This window comes from Ambystoma mexicanum, chromosome 4p (assembly GCF_040938575.1).
Source record: "Ambystoma mexicanum isolate Mex_15411 chromosome 4p, UKY_AmexF1_1, whole genome shotgun sequence".
NCBI lineage: Eukaryota > Metazoa > Chordata > Amphibia > Caudata > Ambystomatidae > Ambystoma > Ambystoma mexicanum.
In genome coordinates this window covers 708070956-708087151 of record NC_090927.1, presented here as the reverse complement: position 1 = coordinate 708087151, position 16196 = coordinate 708070956, and positions in this window count along the sequence as shown.

Genomic DNA, 16196 nt, shown 5'->3' with positions numbered 1-16196 from the left:
TGCACGTGTATAGTGTGCTTTTATTGAGGTAGATATATAGTTGGCGCATGCCGCTCTATTCTTCTACTAAGCATTGCAAGCAGTTCCATTTACTTAGCTTCTTGCGTTTCGAGCCTATTTACAAGTGTTAGCTGGTTGAAGACTTCCATCTCGTTTCGCAGCTATGTTTCTTTACGTCTCATTATGGATCAACTTCATTTCTTCTTACACGTCCATTACTCTTGTGTATGGCTTGGCTTTGCAGAAGGAATGTTGTGATGTCATGTGGAGCGTTTATGCCTGAGTGATGGAATGCATGGGTGAATGTTCTAACCTGGTCAGTTGTTCAGCCAGAGGCCTGGGTGATGGGCTGCCAGTGTTTTATATGTCCTACCTGTAACTTGTATGTAACCTGATTGACTGCTTGTAATGATACCAATGAAGCCGACTGCTTGTAATGATACCAATGAAGCTGGTAATAAACCTAGCAAGTCAACCTAAGAAGGCTGGGAGTCACTTCACTACAATTACAGCTTTATTCTTTGTATTTCGCCCTTGTGTGTCATCTTTCGTTCGTCATTTATGTTCATCAGTACGTCACGTCTGGGCACTTATGTCGTCACCATTCACCTTCCATTAAGGCTCTGTGGGTCTCTTCGGGGACAGTCTGTAAGTAGTCTTCATTTCGTGTCAGCTGCTGGTACGGTTGTCTGAGAAGGTACCGTGCAGCCCATGGCTGTCTGGTTATAGGCATTTCAGCCGGTATTGCTCTTCTGATGGGCATCGGGCATAGGCCCAGTATAGCTCTCTGTTGGTTCAATTGCTCCTCGTACGTCACGTATTTTGGCAAGAATATTCCTGGTACCTCAAAATGGGGGGCAGGGGTGCAGCAAAACAAAAGAGTTGATGGATGGAAGGTTTAGAATAAATCTTGACCTCTGGCATTGCTCTGGGCAAGCCTCCAGACCATCGTTCTTCGCCTGCCAAGCCATTGCAAAAGGGGAAAAAACATATGCAAATCAGGCTTGGTCCCACCCCCAAAGGGGTAGTCCAGCCCGAACTGCTAGGTCACATCCCTTTTGCACGAGACCACAAGCATCCCTAGACATGTTTCAGCCTTGTTGGGCGTCATCAGTGAGGAGTAGCTTGGGTCTCTAGGCCCAGCAGGCCAGGGACCCACGTCTGGGCATACCCTTCCCACTCGGGGTGACAATAGCAAAAGAGTTGATGGCTGGAAGGTTTAGAATAAATCTTGACCTCTGACATTGCTCTGGGCAACCCTCCAGACCATCGTTCTTCGCCTGCCAAGCCATTACAAAAGGGGAAAAACCATATGCAAATCAGGCTTGGTCCCATCCCCAAAGGGGTAGTCCAGCCCAAACTGCTAGGTCTCATCCCTTTTGCACGAGACCACAAGCATCCCTAGACATGTTTCAGCCTTGTTGGGCGTCATCAGTGAGGAGTAGCTTGGGTCTCTAGGCCCAGCAGGCCAGGGACCCACGTCTGGGCATACCCTTCCCACTCGGGGTGACAATAGCAAGAGTTGATGGCTGGAAGGTTTAGAATAAATCTTGACCTCTGACATTGCTCTGGGCAACCCTCCAGACCATCGTTCTTCGCCTGCCAAGCCATTACAAAAGGGGAAAAAACCATATGCAAATCAGGCTTGGTCCCACCCCCAAAGGGGTAGTCCAGCCTGAACTGCTAGATCACATCCCTTTTGCACGAGACCACAAGCATCCCCAGACATGTTTCAGCCTTGTTGGGCGCCATCAGTGAGGAGTAGCTTGGGTCTCTAGGCCCAGCAGGCCATGTCTGGGACCTCCTCTACACTCCCCCCTCTGGTCGGTTCATCAAACCACTTCTGCTTCCTCCTTTGGATTCATCTTCTTTGGTTCTTCTATGTCCAGTTCATCGTCTTCAGGGTTTGTACACAATGGTGTAAACGTGTGCATCTTTGGAGTCCATATTTTTATCACACCTTTCAAACTTCCTGCTGTTTTTATGTGTTCGTCCTTGTTTCAGGTCATTAGCTGGCATTGTCCATTTGGGCTGCAATAGATCCATTTTCCTTCATACCTTCTTCGTTTCCTGGGATACGTAAACTTTGTTCCTTCTGGCGCAAATTCACTGGCTCTCACAAAGTCTCTTATTTCTTCATCCGTCAGGTCTCTGGGCTTCCAACCTGGTTCGGTATCAACCATGATTTTCATCCCAATGGCTTCCTTTGCAGTTTTCTGGCACTGTGTGATGATTATCTTGATGACACAGAATCCTAGCAGTATCATTACTAGTAAGGCTCCCAGAACCTTGAATTTATCTGCCATCCATTGCGGGACCCATGAGAACAGTGCTCCAAACCAGCTGTCATCATCCACTTTGTCAGTTTCGTCAATCACCTGTTTTTTTAAGTTTGTCAGCATACCTATGGCTTCTGTTAACGGTCCATTTTCTTCATCATGCGAAGGTATAAATGTGCAACATGATTCTCCGATTTCTGCGCAAACACCTCCATCCATTGCTGTGATCATGTCAAGTACATATCTGTTCTGGAGGGTCATGAATCAGATTGCTCTCAGTTCTTCTTTGATCGCGTTAAATCATTTTATGGTGGTGTTGATGGTCTGCAATAACTCCCGTCTGGTTATCTGCAACCATTTAGCATTCACTCCGATTTGGATGTGTGGCAAGTGTAGTGTTGTGAATACTATTGAGGTGAGGCTTAACAGTCTGTGTTCGTATGGGATTGCATAGAATGCTTCTTCTGATTTGGTAGAATAGTAGTGCTCTCTCTTCATGTGGGATACCAGTTTCACAGATCTCCTCTTACTTAGATGGGCATCTGCTTTCAGGAAACTCAATACTCAAGTCACTTTTTGGGATCACTAGTGCGGGAACGTGGACGTTCACTAGTGTGCATATGCCTCCCCAGTTTTTCGTTAGTCTTATATATGCCTTGGATCCACACGCCCAGTAATGGTCCATTATATCTGCGGTCCCTTGCGTCATTCCAGGGGCTTCAAAGATTCGTCCGCAGTTTTAATTCTCTCCCATTTTCCTTGTGCCATTGTTCCTGAAGCACAATTTTGGGCTTTCCAGCGGCACTATCTGCAAGGGTCCTCCTCTGTCTTCGACCCATGTCAGCAGCTTTACCAACTTTGGCCATAGAGGTTTGCATAACCTCTGTGAGTTCTCTATTGCTCCAAGGACCATCCAAGCTACTCCTTCTTCCCATCCGTTTGGGGAAAATGGATCCGTTGTTCTCCCGACGAGTCCTGGGCATTCCTCTATGATGCAAAAGAAAAGCGTGTATGTCAGTTCATCGATGATCACTTGTGGTGGAAGCATTTGTGTCCTTATTACTGTATTCGGGCAACTCAGCGAGGGCTTCCGCGATGACAGTCAGTAGTTGCCAGATTACCTTTTTATTAGCAGGATCTTGTATAAAGTCTGTGACACTGGAGACTCTTCCTACGAGTGACGGGTATGAAATTACCACTAGCTGAAAGTAGGTCAATACATCCCATGTGAGATTTCTTCCTTAAGATACCATATAGTCTGTGAAACAACGTCTCGATATTGGCTGCTTCAGGACACTGTTTTGAAAAGTCGCTCACAGTCTATCAGAGTCTCTGTTTATCAGCAATGCTCAAGGTTGGCTTGATTCAAAAGTTCGTGTGATCAGTGTGTTGTGGCTTGGATGCACAATTCTCTTCCTTTCCCTGCAACTGTGATGTACAGAGTGTCCATTTTAAACCCTCGTCCCCTTTTTGTTCTTTTTCACCCTGCAACTATCATGCACAGAGTGTCCGTATTATGTCCTTATTCCCCCTTTTTCCCTGAGGAAAATGTCCCTGGTTTTAAGCCACAACTTGCGCAGGAGTTCCTTTTCTGGTCTTTGCTGCTTATGCGTCCTTCCTCGTCATGGATCTCGTCTGCACGTGCTGAGGTTCTTCCCCGTTGTCTGTGGTTTCTTCACGGTGAGGTGCAACTGGAGGGCTCTCCCCGATATATGGTTTAATGTCATTTAGGAAGAGCCATGCCCTCCTGCCCCGCAGTTTGACGGCTGAAGGAGTGCAGTGCTCCACGATGAAAGGGCCATTGAATCTTGGCTTGTCCCACCTTTTCTCATATGGTTCCTTATCAATACTGCATCACCATATATCGGGGAGAGCCCTCCATACTGCGCATCACCAGGGAAGACGAGGGTCACACATAGACTTTGAACTGTGTCTGTCTCAGCACCTCCTGTTATGTTTTGTGCTGTTCTGCACCCTTTTCGCCGTTGCTGCAGTTGGCCTGAAATGACAGAGGCTTGATGTCATGCAGTTCAAATACTCCTGCATTTCGGTCCCCAAGACCTCTCTAGTTGGCTGGGCATCACATCTAGCTCTATCTTGGGGGGAGGGGTAAGGGGGGGTCCTCATCTCGTGCAGCGTGAGATGATGATTGGAGCCTGGCTGGTTCCAAAGTGCATACAATGCCAGTGGTAGACAGTGCAGCCATCCCTTTTTTTAGAGTGAGTTTCAACGTGGCTATCCTCTCCTTTAACAAGCCATGTTCTGTATACCAAGCTGCAAGCTAATCTGTTCAAATACTGCATTAACAAAGTGAGCCCCGTTATCTGACCTCATTACCTCGCACACCCCCCATCTAGGGAACACTTCGCTCACCAGGAACTTAGCAGCGCAGGTTGAGTCTGGGTGTGTACAGGGACCTGCTTCTATCCATCTAGAGAATGGACACACCACTACAATTAAGTACCTGTACCCGTTACACACTTGAATCATGTCGACATAATCGACGTGCAAGTGCTTAAAAGGCTCACTTGGCCAGGGGATGACTCCTCTCACTACTTTTAATGTGTGCCCAGACGAGAACTGCTGGCAGATTATACAGTTCACCATAATGAATGCAACATGCGCTGCTAAATTCGGTATAAATCAGTCTTCTGCAAGCGTTGCTGCTAGATTTTCTTTTGTCATATGGAAAGGGTAATGTAATTGCTCCAGTGCTATCTTTAGTAGGGTTAGAGGCATTAGTGGTTTACCAGTGCTGTCATGCCTCCACAATCGCCTGAGGGGTTTAAAGAACACCCTCGACACTTCCATAGATTCTTCTCTTCCTGAGGTGCCTCCCCTTAGAGCTCCATAAGTGGAGTATGCCCCATATTGCTATAAACCTCTGATGTGGCTCGTGCTGCCATCATACGCTCATGGATGCGTGCCACCTCCACGTCCATGATTGTTTCATTTTTGGAAGCCATACGCTTGGCTTCCGTGTCTGCTGCATGATTTCCACATGACACAAAATCCGTCCCTTTGGTGTGGGTGGCGTATTTCACGACCGCTATGCCCACTGGGAGCTGTAGTGCCTTTATCAGCCTGTCCAATAAGGCTGCGTGCTGTCTGCTCGGAGGTAGCCCCTCTGCTTCCAGCGCGCTAGTCCTGCGTGCACTGTGGACGTCACAAAGGCGGAGTCACTGTAAACCGTTACTTCCTGGTCTGCATGATTCTCAATGCCGAGTATCAACGCCAATAGTTCTGCAGCTTGTGCTGAATAGTGAGATGGTATTCATGCACTGACGAGTACTTGAATCTCTCCATTCGCTATGTGTTTTACCACGGCCACGCCTGTGTACCTTTGTCCATCCTCTTGGTCGATTCTTGATGAACCGTCAATTAACACGATCTCACCACCTGCCAGGGCATTTTCTTTTAACCATTTGCAGGACTCTGTTGAAAATGGACGGAGACGCACAATACCCCTGTGGCAATCTCCTGCTCTTCAGACACATTTGTCTGAAAGTAAACAATGTCAGATCTTGCAAGTCACGGTGCAACGGGATTGAGAAAAAAACATTTTTCAAGTCCATCACTGTGAAATATTTTGCCTAAGTGGGTATGTTGCATAGGATTGCAGATGGATTAGGAACTAGAGGGAACTCAGCTTCAACAATATTGTTTAATGCTCTTAAATCTTGGATTAAACGGCAAGACCCTCCCTTTGATTTCTTGACTGGGTAAATCACCGTATTACAGGGTGATTCTGACGTCACTTGGATGCCCTGCTCCAGCATGGCGGAAATTGTCTTTGCGATCACTTCATCCGCTTCTCTGGACATGGGATATTGTCGCGCTCTTGGTAAAATCGCTCCTGGTTTCAGTTTAATTTTCACTTCTCCTGCCCCCTTCAGAAGGTCTATGTCATAGGGTCATGTAGTGCATACTGAGGCAGGCACTTGGGCCATGTCATCATCAAAGCATTCTGGATGCATTAATGCCAACATCATTCTCTGTGGCACCTCTCGTTTCATCATTTTGACCCAAAATATTACTCACTTCCACCCTAGTCTCTTCTAGGTCAGGGTGTTCTTTGAACAGATCATCATCAGTGACGTTAGTCACTCGATACCCCTCTTCAATGGCGATAATCGCGCACCATTGTCTGCCTTCGTCATCCTACCCTTCGACCAGTGCTACCTTCCCTCGCACTGTGGCAGTATGTATAATTAAGGGAAATATTTGTCCCTCTTCCTCATGCATAGGTATTCTTGGTCTGAATAGGAACTCATCAGGGGTTCTCATAGTTTTATCTGCGAGGCCCGACAATCCCACCATGAGCACACGCACACCATACGCGAAGACTTCTTGCTCTAATGGTATAGCTCTCATGGCTATGCATCCGGAGTATGCTCTGATTACTTCCCACATGTTTGAATAATGCATTCCTGGAGTAGAGCATACTATGCCATCCTCCGGAAACGAAATTGTCATATTCAACTTTGTCATTAAGTCCCGACCCAAAATGTTTACTGGGGTCTGGCGTGAACATAATAAGGGTACATTCATCCCACAATCCCCTACAGAGACGGGGAGATTATCCGTAAAGGGAACTCTACTATGAGCTCCCGTGAAACTCTGAGTAGCTATGGCCTGGCCGGACAAGGAAAACTTGCCTTCTCGTATGCACAAGCGCGTTGCACCTGTGTCAACTAAGAAGGAATATTCTTTCCCCCCTATAACGACATTTACCCTTGATTCCCTGTTAGGGTCTGGTGTCACTGATAGGATAGAGCACATCAGAGTTCCCCATGAGCTGTCCTATTGTATATACACGTTTGGTCCACTGTACACTTGTGGATTTCCTCCATTTACAGGGTTGACTCCCCTTCCCGAGTTTGTTCCCTGTGATATTTTGCAGCTGTGCCTGTTGGGATTGACCCTGTGGCAAGTTCCCCATGTTCGAGGGTTGAACCCCTTGCTGCACACCTTGCTGCACGCCCGGTGCCGGTTGCTGCACTGTGTGATTCTGTGCACCGCCCTGTTGCGGGAAGGCAGGCTGATTCACCATGCCTGTTCCCATTCCTTGTCCATTTTGCCACGCGCCTTGGTTTCTGTATGCACGTACCACATGGCCAGTCGTTCCGCACAGCCAACACACTGGCGGTGGTCGGGCCATTTGTCCATTTGGCGTACCTGGATTGCCCATCTGCAGGTTTTGAAAACCCCCTTGATTATTCTGGAAACCTCCTGTATTACTTTGAAACCCTCCCTGATTACCCTGCCATCTTCTTGCTCTAAATCCCCTTCCCCTCGGGTAAAATCCTGCGTTACCCTGGTTATTCTGCGATGGGTTAATCGCTTGTTGTACACTTGGTTCAGCTGGGCTCATCAACATAGCTCCTTCGAGAGCATATTTTGAGAGTTTCTTTTGCACCAGCTTCGCTTCCTCATCCTTACGAGTTGCCTCCTTTTTTTGATTCTTTTCTTGCAACAATCTACAGTAGTGTGCAATTGTCAACTGTATTTCGGCCCATGGTTTAGCTTCTACACCTACCAATTTCTTGAGCTGTTTTTGCACCGGTTCAGGCAACCCTTGGCACAATATATGATGGAATATAGGGATAGATTTCGTCCAAGATTCATGCGTTCCGAGCACCCATGCGTCTTGAAAATTCTGGATATAAAGAAACGGATCCTCTGACTCCTTCACTTTTCAAGTCATTATAGCTCCCATATCGGAAGTGTCTGGGTACAGCACTTGCAGCTCTTTCCATACTGCTGCTCTACAATTATTGAATGGTGCTCCATTATGGGTAGTGTTAATTATGGTTACCCCAGGGTACCCAGCCCGCTTCCACACATCTGCTCTCTCACCACGTATGGCGATCAGGAGACCCTCAATGTTGCCTTTAGCTAACATGACACCCCCTGTCATTTTTTCTAACTCGTGTATCCACTTCCCAGCTCCCGACGTCAGCATTGGAAGGTTGTTTTTCAGGTTCTGTCGATCCATGTGTGGCCGTGGAATATATTGTGGTCTTGCACCCCCCTTTTCTAGCAGCAGGAAATGAAATGCGCAGTCTTCCTTCTCCTTCCCCATAGCTCTCCTGTCTATCGCTGGGGTAGCACTCCTGCATCGTCGTCTACCTGGCAATGTCCTCAATCTGTCTACATCAGCAGGTGCTGGAACCCCCCTCTGACCGCTGGTATACCCTCCTGTCAGCCAGGCTGCGCGACGGACTCCGATGCCCTAGGTGCGGACTCACTAGCATCTGACCATCGTACCCCTTGGGAGCCGCTTTTTGCACCGTCTCCCTTCTTCGTGTGCCACGTCCTCCGTCTCCCCACTGGAGTCGGCCTCTGACTGTTGCAATTTACGCAACTCCTTGCATCTTCTTCGTTCTTACCAATCTCCAGCCTATCTAGGGACAGTCCCCTGCTCCCACTACTTCGTGTGACATCCTCAGTATCTGTCATGATGCCTACCCCCAGGCATCCGGACCAAGTTCATCAGCCCCAGGAGCAGGCATCTAGACATTTAGTAAAACCTCAGCAGCCCCGGCTATGGGTTATCTGGGTTCAGTCCTGGCGCCTTAGGAGCCAGGCTCATAGTCATTACTTACCTCAGGCTGACCATGCTGCAAATGACTCGAATCCAACATGAAGCCTGAAGGGGACTATTTTTCTACAGGGACTATTTTTTACTCGGGTGTGGTTCTAGGGACTTCTTACCTGGGACTACTTTTGAGGCTATTTAAACCACACCCGACCAGCAACACACGCTTTGCGTTATTCTGCATCCAGTAGCGTAACACTCACCGTGCCTGCAGCCGGCATCCAGTCTTCTGTCACGCCCGCCTCGAATCCGGAGCTCCTAAAATAAAGAGGAAAGAAAGGGACAAGGTTAGAAAACAAACTTATTTCTATTCCCCACCTGATTCTGGATCCATCTTGTCTCCGGACCTGTAAAGAATATCATTTCTGCACACGCTGCACCTCCAGCTGCAGCGCCGCGCCGCGCCATACTCACCGGTCTTCACAGCATCCTTCGGGTCGGCGCTGCCTCCATCATTTCTTCGCTGAACTTCGGCACCTAGGAGACAAAAGAAAAACACAAGGTGACCTGAGGGAACCAACAAATATAATTCTTACCACCATAGACTTACCTGATTTACCACCGGAGGCATCCTTTTGTGACTCTCCATATTTTCACGTGCCGCATCTGTAAAGAGAGACAAAACAACACGTTTTCCTCGTGCAACATTTACCGGACAGCGCCGGGTAATATAGACTCTTACCTGAGCGCCACCAGCTGCCACAAGAGGCATCTTTTCACGAGCCAGCTGCAAGACAAGAAAGGAAGGGCGGAACAAGAATGAACATCGGACATATTGAACTCTATGAACTTAATACTTACTAGTCCTCACCAGGAACCTCAGAGTCAATACTCTCCGGAACTCTCCCGAGCCTTCAAACCAGTGAAGTAACAGGAATCAACACGCCCCTGCAAATCCACGCAGGATGGAGAGCTCATCTTTCAAGAATATAAGGTGAGATTGCTGTGAGGGCATTTCGGAGGTGATTAGTTGGGGAGGACTGTGGGGGTGCCCTCACTTGAATCCACAAGTGGCTAAATCCATCTCTTCACTTGCAGGAGAATATTTCTACGGGTTAAGCAGACAAGATTAGGAGGGCAGACCCAGTCAGTCATCGCTGCACTATGCATCACATGGGTGGAGACCGCAGCTGTCCAGGTCCGACCGACGCCCCTGTGGGAGCCAGGTGAGCGTAACAGAACGCGAAGCCCATCTACAAATCCCCACCCGGGCGCTATGGAAACCTCAGAAACCGACCAACTAGCCCTATCGTTGGGGGAACTTAGGGCAGAAGTGCACTCCGCGTGCCAAGAGACTAATGCCCTCAGGAGAGAACGGATTGTGTCAAAGGAGCGCACTGATGATCTTGCTAGACAATTACTGCAAAACCAAGCTGGGCAAACACCATTACCTGGACTCGGGGGAAATCCAACTCCTGTTTCTTCGAGCAATCCTGTGCAAGTGGTTCTACCAGGGAGCATTCCTTTAGCTCCACCCGAACGTTTTGCTGGGGACCCAAAAAAGTTTGCCGTGTTTATGAACCAATGCTGCTTGCACTTTTTATGCAGACCTGGAGCTTTTCCGAACGACCAAACCAAAGTAGCCTTTGTACTATCATATCTTAGTGGCAGCGCAGCGGATTGGTCAATTCCATTAGTTAACCAGGATGACCCTCTTTCTTTGGGATTTTCAAGGTTTTCAATTAAGCATGGAAAGACTATTTGCCAGACATTCACAGGGACAGGCCCTGGATAACAAACTTTTATCATTACGACAAGGTAACCAGGATCTACTAACCTATATCGCCACTTTCAATAGGTTAGTGGTGGAAACCGGATGGCCAGAGGTAAAACGAATTACATTATTTCATCGTGGACTTCGGGGTGAACTCAAAGACGTTTTGGCCCAAGTTGTGAACCCACCTCAGGATTGTGCAGAATATACAGACTTAGTGGCCCAGTTAGACCACCAACTTCAGAATAGAAAGGCTGATCGAGCTAAGTTCGAGAATCGGGTATTGGTTAATCCCAATGTGACCCGCAAAGGAACAGATGTATCAGAACCAATGCATATCGGGGGGGACAAGCGACCCTTAACTCAAAAGGAAAGAGAAAAAAGATGGCAGATGCAAATGTGTCTGTACTGTGGGGCCTCAGGACATTTTCTACGGGATTGCCCTATAAAAACATCTAAAAAAGTAGTCAGAGTTGCTGATAAAAATCAAACCGAGCCTGATTCGGGAAACGACCACGCCCAACAAGCGTAGAGGTCCGCTTGCCGAGCTTGAAGAAGGATACTCAGACCTCGCACTTCATCATACCAATGGTCCTTATAGATCCAAGGCAGCCATCACGTATGCACGCAGTGAGGGCATACATTGATAGCGGGGCCATAGGAAACTATGTGGACCACGAGTTGGCTTCTAGGATGAATCTATCTCTCTGCAAAAAGACCACTTCGGATGTCATCACCACAGTCAATGGAACTGAAATTGCCTCTGGGCCTGTAACTCATTCCACCGCAGAGATGACACTATTGGGTCAGGATGGGCATCGAGAGACTATTGTGTTTGATTTAATCAAAGCCCTGCAGTTCCAAAAAATACTGGGGATACCTTGGTTGGAAACACATAATCCTTGTATTGATTGGTGAGAGAAGAGAATAACCTTCCCGGATTGTGCACATACTTGTAACCCAAAAGAACCCTTGAACCAAGGCCTGGCCACAGTCGCTACTCCAGTCGTGCAGTTACCTCAGGAATATCAAGAATTCCAGGATGTTTTCCAAAAGGAACAGGCAAACACCCTACCACCTCACAGATCATACGATTGTCAAATCGATCTCATACCCGGTGGACAACCTCCATGTAGTAGGATCTACGCCCTTACGGAACCCGAAAACCTTCACATACGACAATACTTGGACCAATACCTTGCTAGTGGCTTCATTCGTCCATCCAAGTCCCCTGCATCTTCAGCTTTGTTCTTCGTGCCTAAAAAGGAAGGTGACCTCAGAACGTGCATAGACTACCGCGCATTAAATCAGATCACGGTTAAGAACCGATACCCATTGCCTCTGATCCCCGAATTACTAGACCAAGTAAAGGACGCTTGCATCTACACTAAATTAGATCTCTGAGGGGCATATCATCTGGTACGTGTAAAGAAAGGCGACGAATGGAAGACTGCTTTTCGCACTAAGTACTAGTTATTCGAATACCAGGTGATACCCTTCGGGTTGTGCAATGCACCAGCAGCCTTCCAGTATTTTATGAAGGATGTCCTTTGTGAACTCATTGACGTCTGTGTTGTTGTATACATAGACGATATTCTAGTGTACTTCTCTTCAGAATCAGACCATGTGAAGCACGTTCGTGCAGTCCTTGAGAAACTACGCCAGCACAAGTTATATGCAAAATTGGAAAAATGCATTTTTCATGCTACGGAGGTTGAATTCCTTGGATTTATCCTGACTCCAAAAGGAGTCTGAATGGACTCTCGAAAGGTGGACACAATCCTCAAGTGGCCATCACCCAGTTCAGTTAAAGGGGTACAAAGCATGCTAGGATTTGCTAATTTCTACCGCAGATTCATTCCGGATTTCTCACATGTTGTACACCCTATCACAGCACTTTTGCGAAAAAAACAAACGCTTCTTGTGGACCGAAGAAGCTGAAAAGGCCTTCCAAGAGCTGAAAGCGAAATTCACGTCTGCACCTGTCTTAAAGCATACACGCCCCGAACTTCCATACATAGTTGAAACTGATGCATCCAGTTTAGCCATGGGAGCTGTCCTGTCCCAGAAGGATCCTGAAACCGGTCAACTTCACCCAGTAGCATTTTGGTTCAGAAAGTTCTCGGCACCCGAGTTAAACTATGCGGTTACCGATAAAGAATTATTAGCCATCAAATCCGCCTTCAAGGCTTGGCGGCATTATCTTTTCAGTGCCAGGCATACCATTACGGTAATCACCGATCACCGGAACTTGCAGTATTTAAAAACAGCTAAGGCCCAATCGTCGCGTCAACTTCGATGGGCATTGTTCTTTGCCGAGTTCGATTTCGTGATCACTTATCGACCAGGTTGTAAAAATGGCAAGGCAGATGCCTTATCCCGAATAGGGATGGGAGAAGCATATGCGAACCTGGAACCGGTGCCTATAATTTCAGAACAACAAATTCTTGGCATAACCACTCTACAGACACTAGAGGATTTCAAGTAAAGATCCAACAACCCTTCTATCCAACAGCCCTGCTGGACTGGGTGAAGAAAGGCCCGGACTACTCAGTCATCAATGACCTACCTTATTATCAAGGGCGACTATTTCTACCACACAAGGAACTACAAGAACTAGTCATCTCCAATTATCATGACACCCTGATGGAAGGACACCCAGGTATCGCAAAAACTGAAGCTAAAATTAAGAGACAATTCTGGTGGCTCACCTGGTGAAAAGATGTAAAGTCATTTGTAATGTCTTGTGGCATTTTGCGCCCAAAACAAAAGTCAGAATAAAAAACCAGCTGGCCTCTTACAACCTTTGGATATTCCACCTACACCATGGGACACCTTATCATTATACTTTATTACAGATCTACCTCCATGTAATGGATTTAACATCATTCTAGTTATTGTGGATCTTTTTTCCAAGATGGCCCACTTTATTCCTCTAAAGGGATTACCTTTTGCTTCAATTCTGGCCAAGGAGTTCCTCGAAAACATTGTCCGAATACACGGATTTCCTTCCGTATTGGTCTCTGACCGAGGTAGTCAATTCATTTCACATTTTGGGAGGAAATGTTGTCAACTGGCGCAAATCGACGTGAGGTTATCAACCACTCACCATCCCCAGACTGATGGTCAGATGGAGAGGACCAACCAGACCCTTGAACAGTACCTACGTTGCATGCTACACCAGACCGAAAGTAATTGGAAAGATATTTTATGGATTTCCGAGTATGCATAAAATAACTCTGTATATTCAGGAACCGGACAAAGCCCCTTTTATACCATATATGGACATCACCCTCAAACCTCAGAACTAGATTCGCCTCAGCATTTAGAAATGCCTGCAGTTAGTCATTTGCATTCTACTATTACACAAGCCTTTAAAGAGGCAACAGAACATTTGAAACAAGCAAAAGAGAAATATAAGAAAAATGCTGATCAACATAGAAGTGAAACTCCACAATATCAGATTGGGGATCAGGTTTGGCTGGCTACAAAACACAAACCTCTGAAGGGAACTCAGACTTTTAACCCTAGATATTTGGGACCTTACACTATTAAGGCCATTATCAACCCGGTAGCCGTCAAATTGGAATTACCCTTTAATATGCGCATTCATCCTGTCTTTCATGTTTCACTTTTAAAACCAGTTCAACCAGGAACAAGATCAACCAAACCACCCGACCCCATCTTGATAGATGGAGAACCTGAATACGAGGTAAAAAATATCCTGGACTCCAAGATGGTTAAATCAAACCTTTTTTATTTAATCGATTGGAAGGGCTACGGACCACAAGAAAGGTCATGGGAACCTAGTGGCCACGTCCATGCACCTCAGTTGGTGAAAAGATTCCATCGGAACTTCCCAGACAAACCAGGGCCCAGGGGAAGAACAACTTTAGGAGGGGCCTTGGGGGGTGGGGGGGGAGGGGGGGTGCCGTCATGATGTCTACCCCCAGGCATCCGGACCAAGTCCATCAGCCCCGGGAGCATGCAACTAGACATTTAGTAAAACCTCAGCAGCCCCGGCTAGGGGCTATCTGGGTTCAGTCCTGGCGCCAGGCTCATAGTCATTAATTACCTCAGACAGACCCTGCTGCAAATTACTCCAATCCAACATGAAGCCTGAAAGGGACTATTTTGCTACAGGGACTATTTTTTACTCGGGTGTGGTTCTAGGGACTTCTTACATGGGACTACTTTTGAGGCTATTTAAACCACACCCGACCAGCAACACATGCTTCGCGTTATTCTGCATCCAGCAGCGTAACACTCACCGTGCCTGCAGCCTGCATCCAGTCTTCTGCTACGCCCGCCTCGAATCCGGAGCTCCTAAAACAAAGATGAAAGAAAGGGACAAGGTTAGAAAACAAACTTATTTCTATTCCACACCTGATTCTGGATCCATCTCGTCTCCGGACCTGTAAAGAACATCATTTCTGCACGCGCCGCACCTCCAGCTGCAGCGCCACGCCATACTCACCAGTCTTCACAGCATCTTTCGGGTCGGCGCTGCCGCCATCATTTCTTCGCCGAACTTCGGCACCTACGAGACAAACGAAAACCACAAGGTGAGCCGAGGGAACCAACAAATATAATTCTTACCACCATAGACTTACCTGATTTACCACCGGAGGCATCCTTTTGTGACTCTCCATATTTTCACGTGCTGCATCTGTAAAGAGAGACAAAACAACACGTTTTCCTTGTGCAACATTTACCGGACAGCGCCGGGTAATACAGACTCTTACCTGAGCGCCACCAGCTGCCACAAGAGCATCTTTTCACGAGCCAGCTGCAAGACAAGAAAGGAAGGGGGGGAACAAGAGTGAACATCGGACATATTGAACTCTATGAACTTAATACTTACTGGTCCTCACCAGGAACCTCGGAGTCAATACTCTCCGGAACTCTCCCGAGCTTTCAAACCAGTGAAGTAACTGGAATCGATGCGCCCCTGCAAATCCACGCAGGATGGAGAGCTCATCTTTCAAGAATATAAGGTGAGATTGCTGTGAGGGCATTTCGGAGGTGATTAGTTGGGGAGGACTGTGGGGTGCCATCACTTGAATCCACAAGTGGCTAAATCCATCCCTCCACTTGCAGGAGAATATTTCTACGGGTTAAGCAGACAAGATTAGGAGGGCAGATCCAGTCAGTCATCGCTGCACTACGCATCACGTGGGTGGAGACCGCAGCTGTCCAGGTCCGACCGACGCCCCTGTGGGAGCCAGGTGAGCGTAACAGTATCGTACAGCTGAGTGCTTTCCAAGCGCTCATCTTCCCTCCCCCCTTGGGAAATTTGTTCCAGCCCCATTTCATTGTATATTTTATCGATCGTTTCCCCGATGCTTCGAGTGTTGAAGTCATCTTCAATATTTACCCCACTCGTGCCTGGTACTGAGTCGTACACAGGAAAGAATTCTTCAATGTCTTCCCATTCTACAACAGGATTGGGTTTTTTAACTTCCCGCTGTAAATATTCAAGATCCCATGCCCTCTGTCTACATTTGCGTTCTATATCATCGACTTCCTTGCGCTTCCTCGCTTCTTCTCTAGTCTTATCTTCTTCCCTTCTTTCATTTCTATGTTCCTTTGCCCTTCTAAC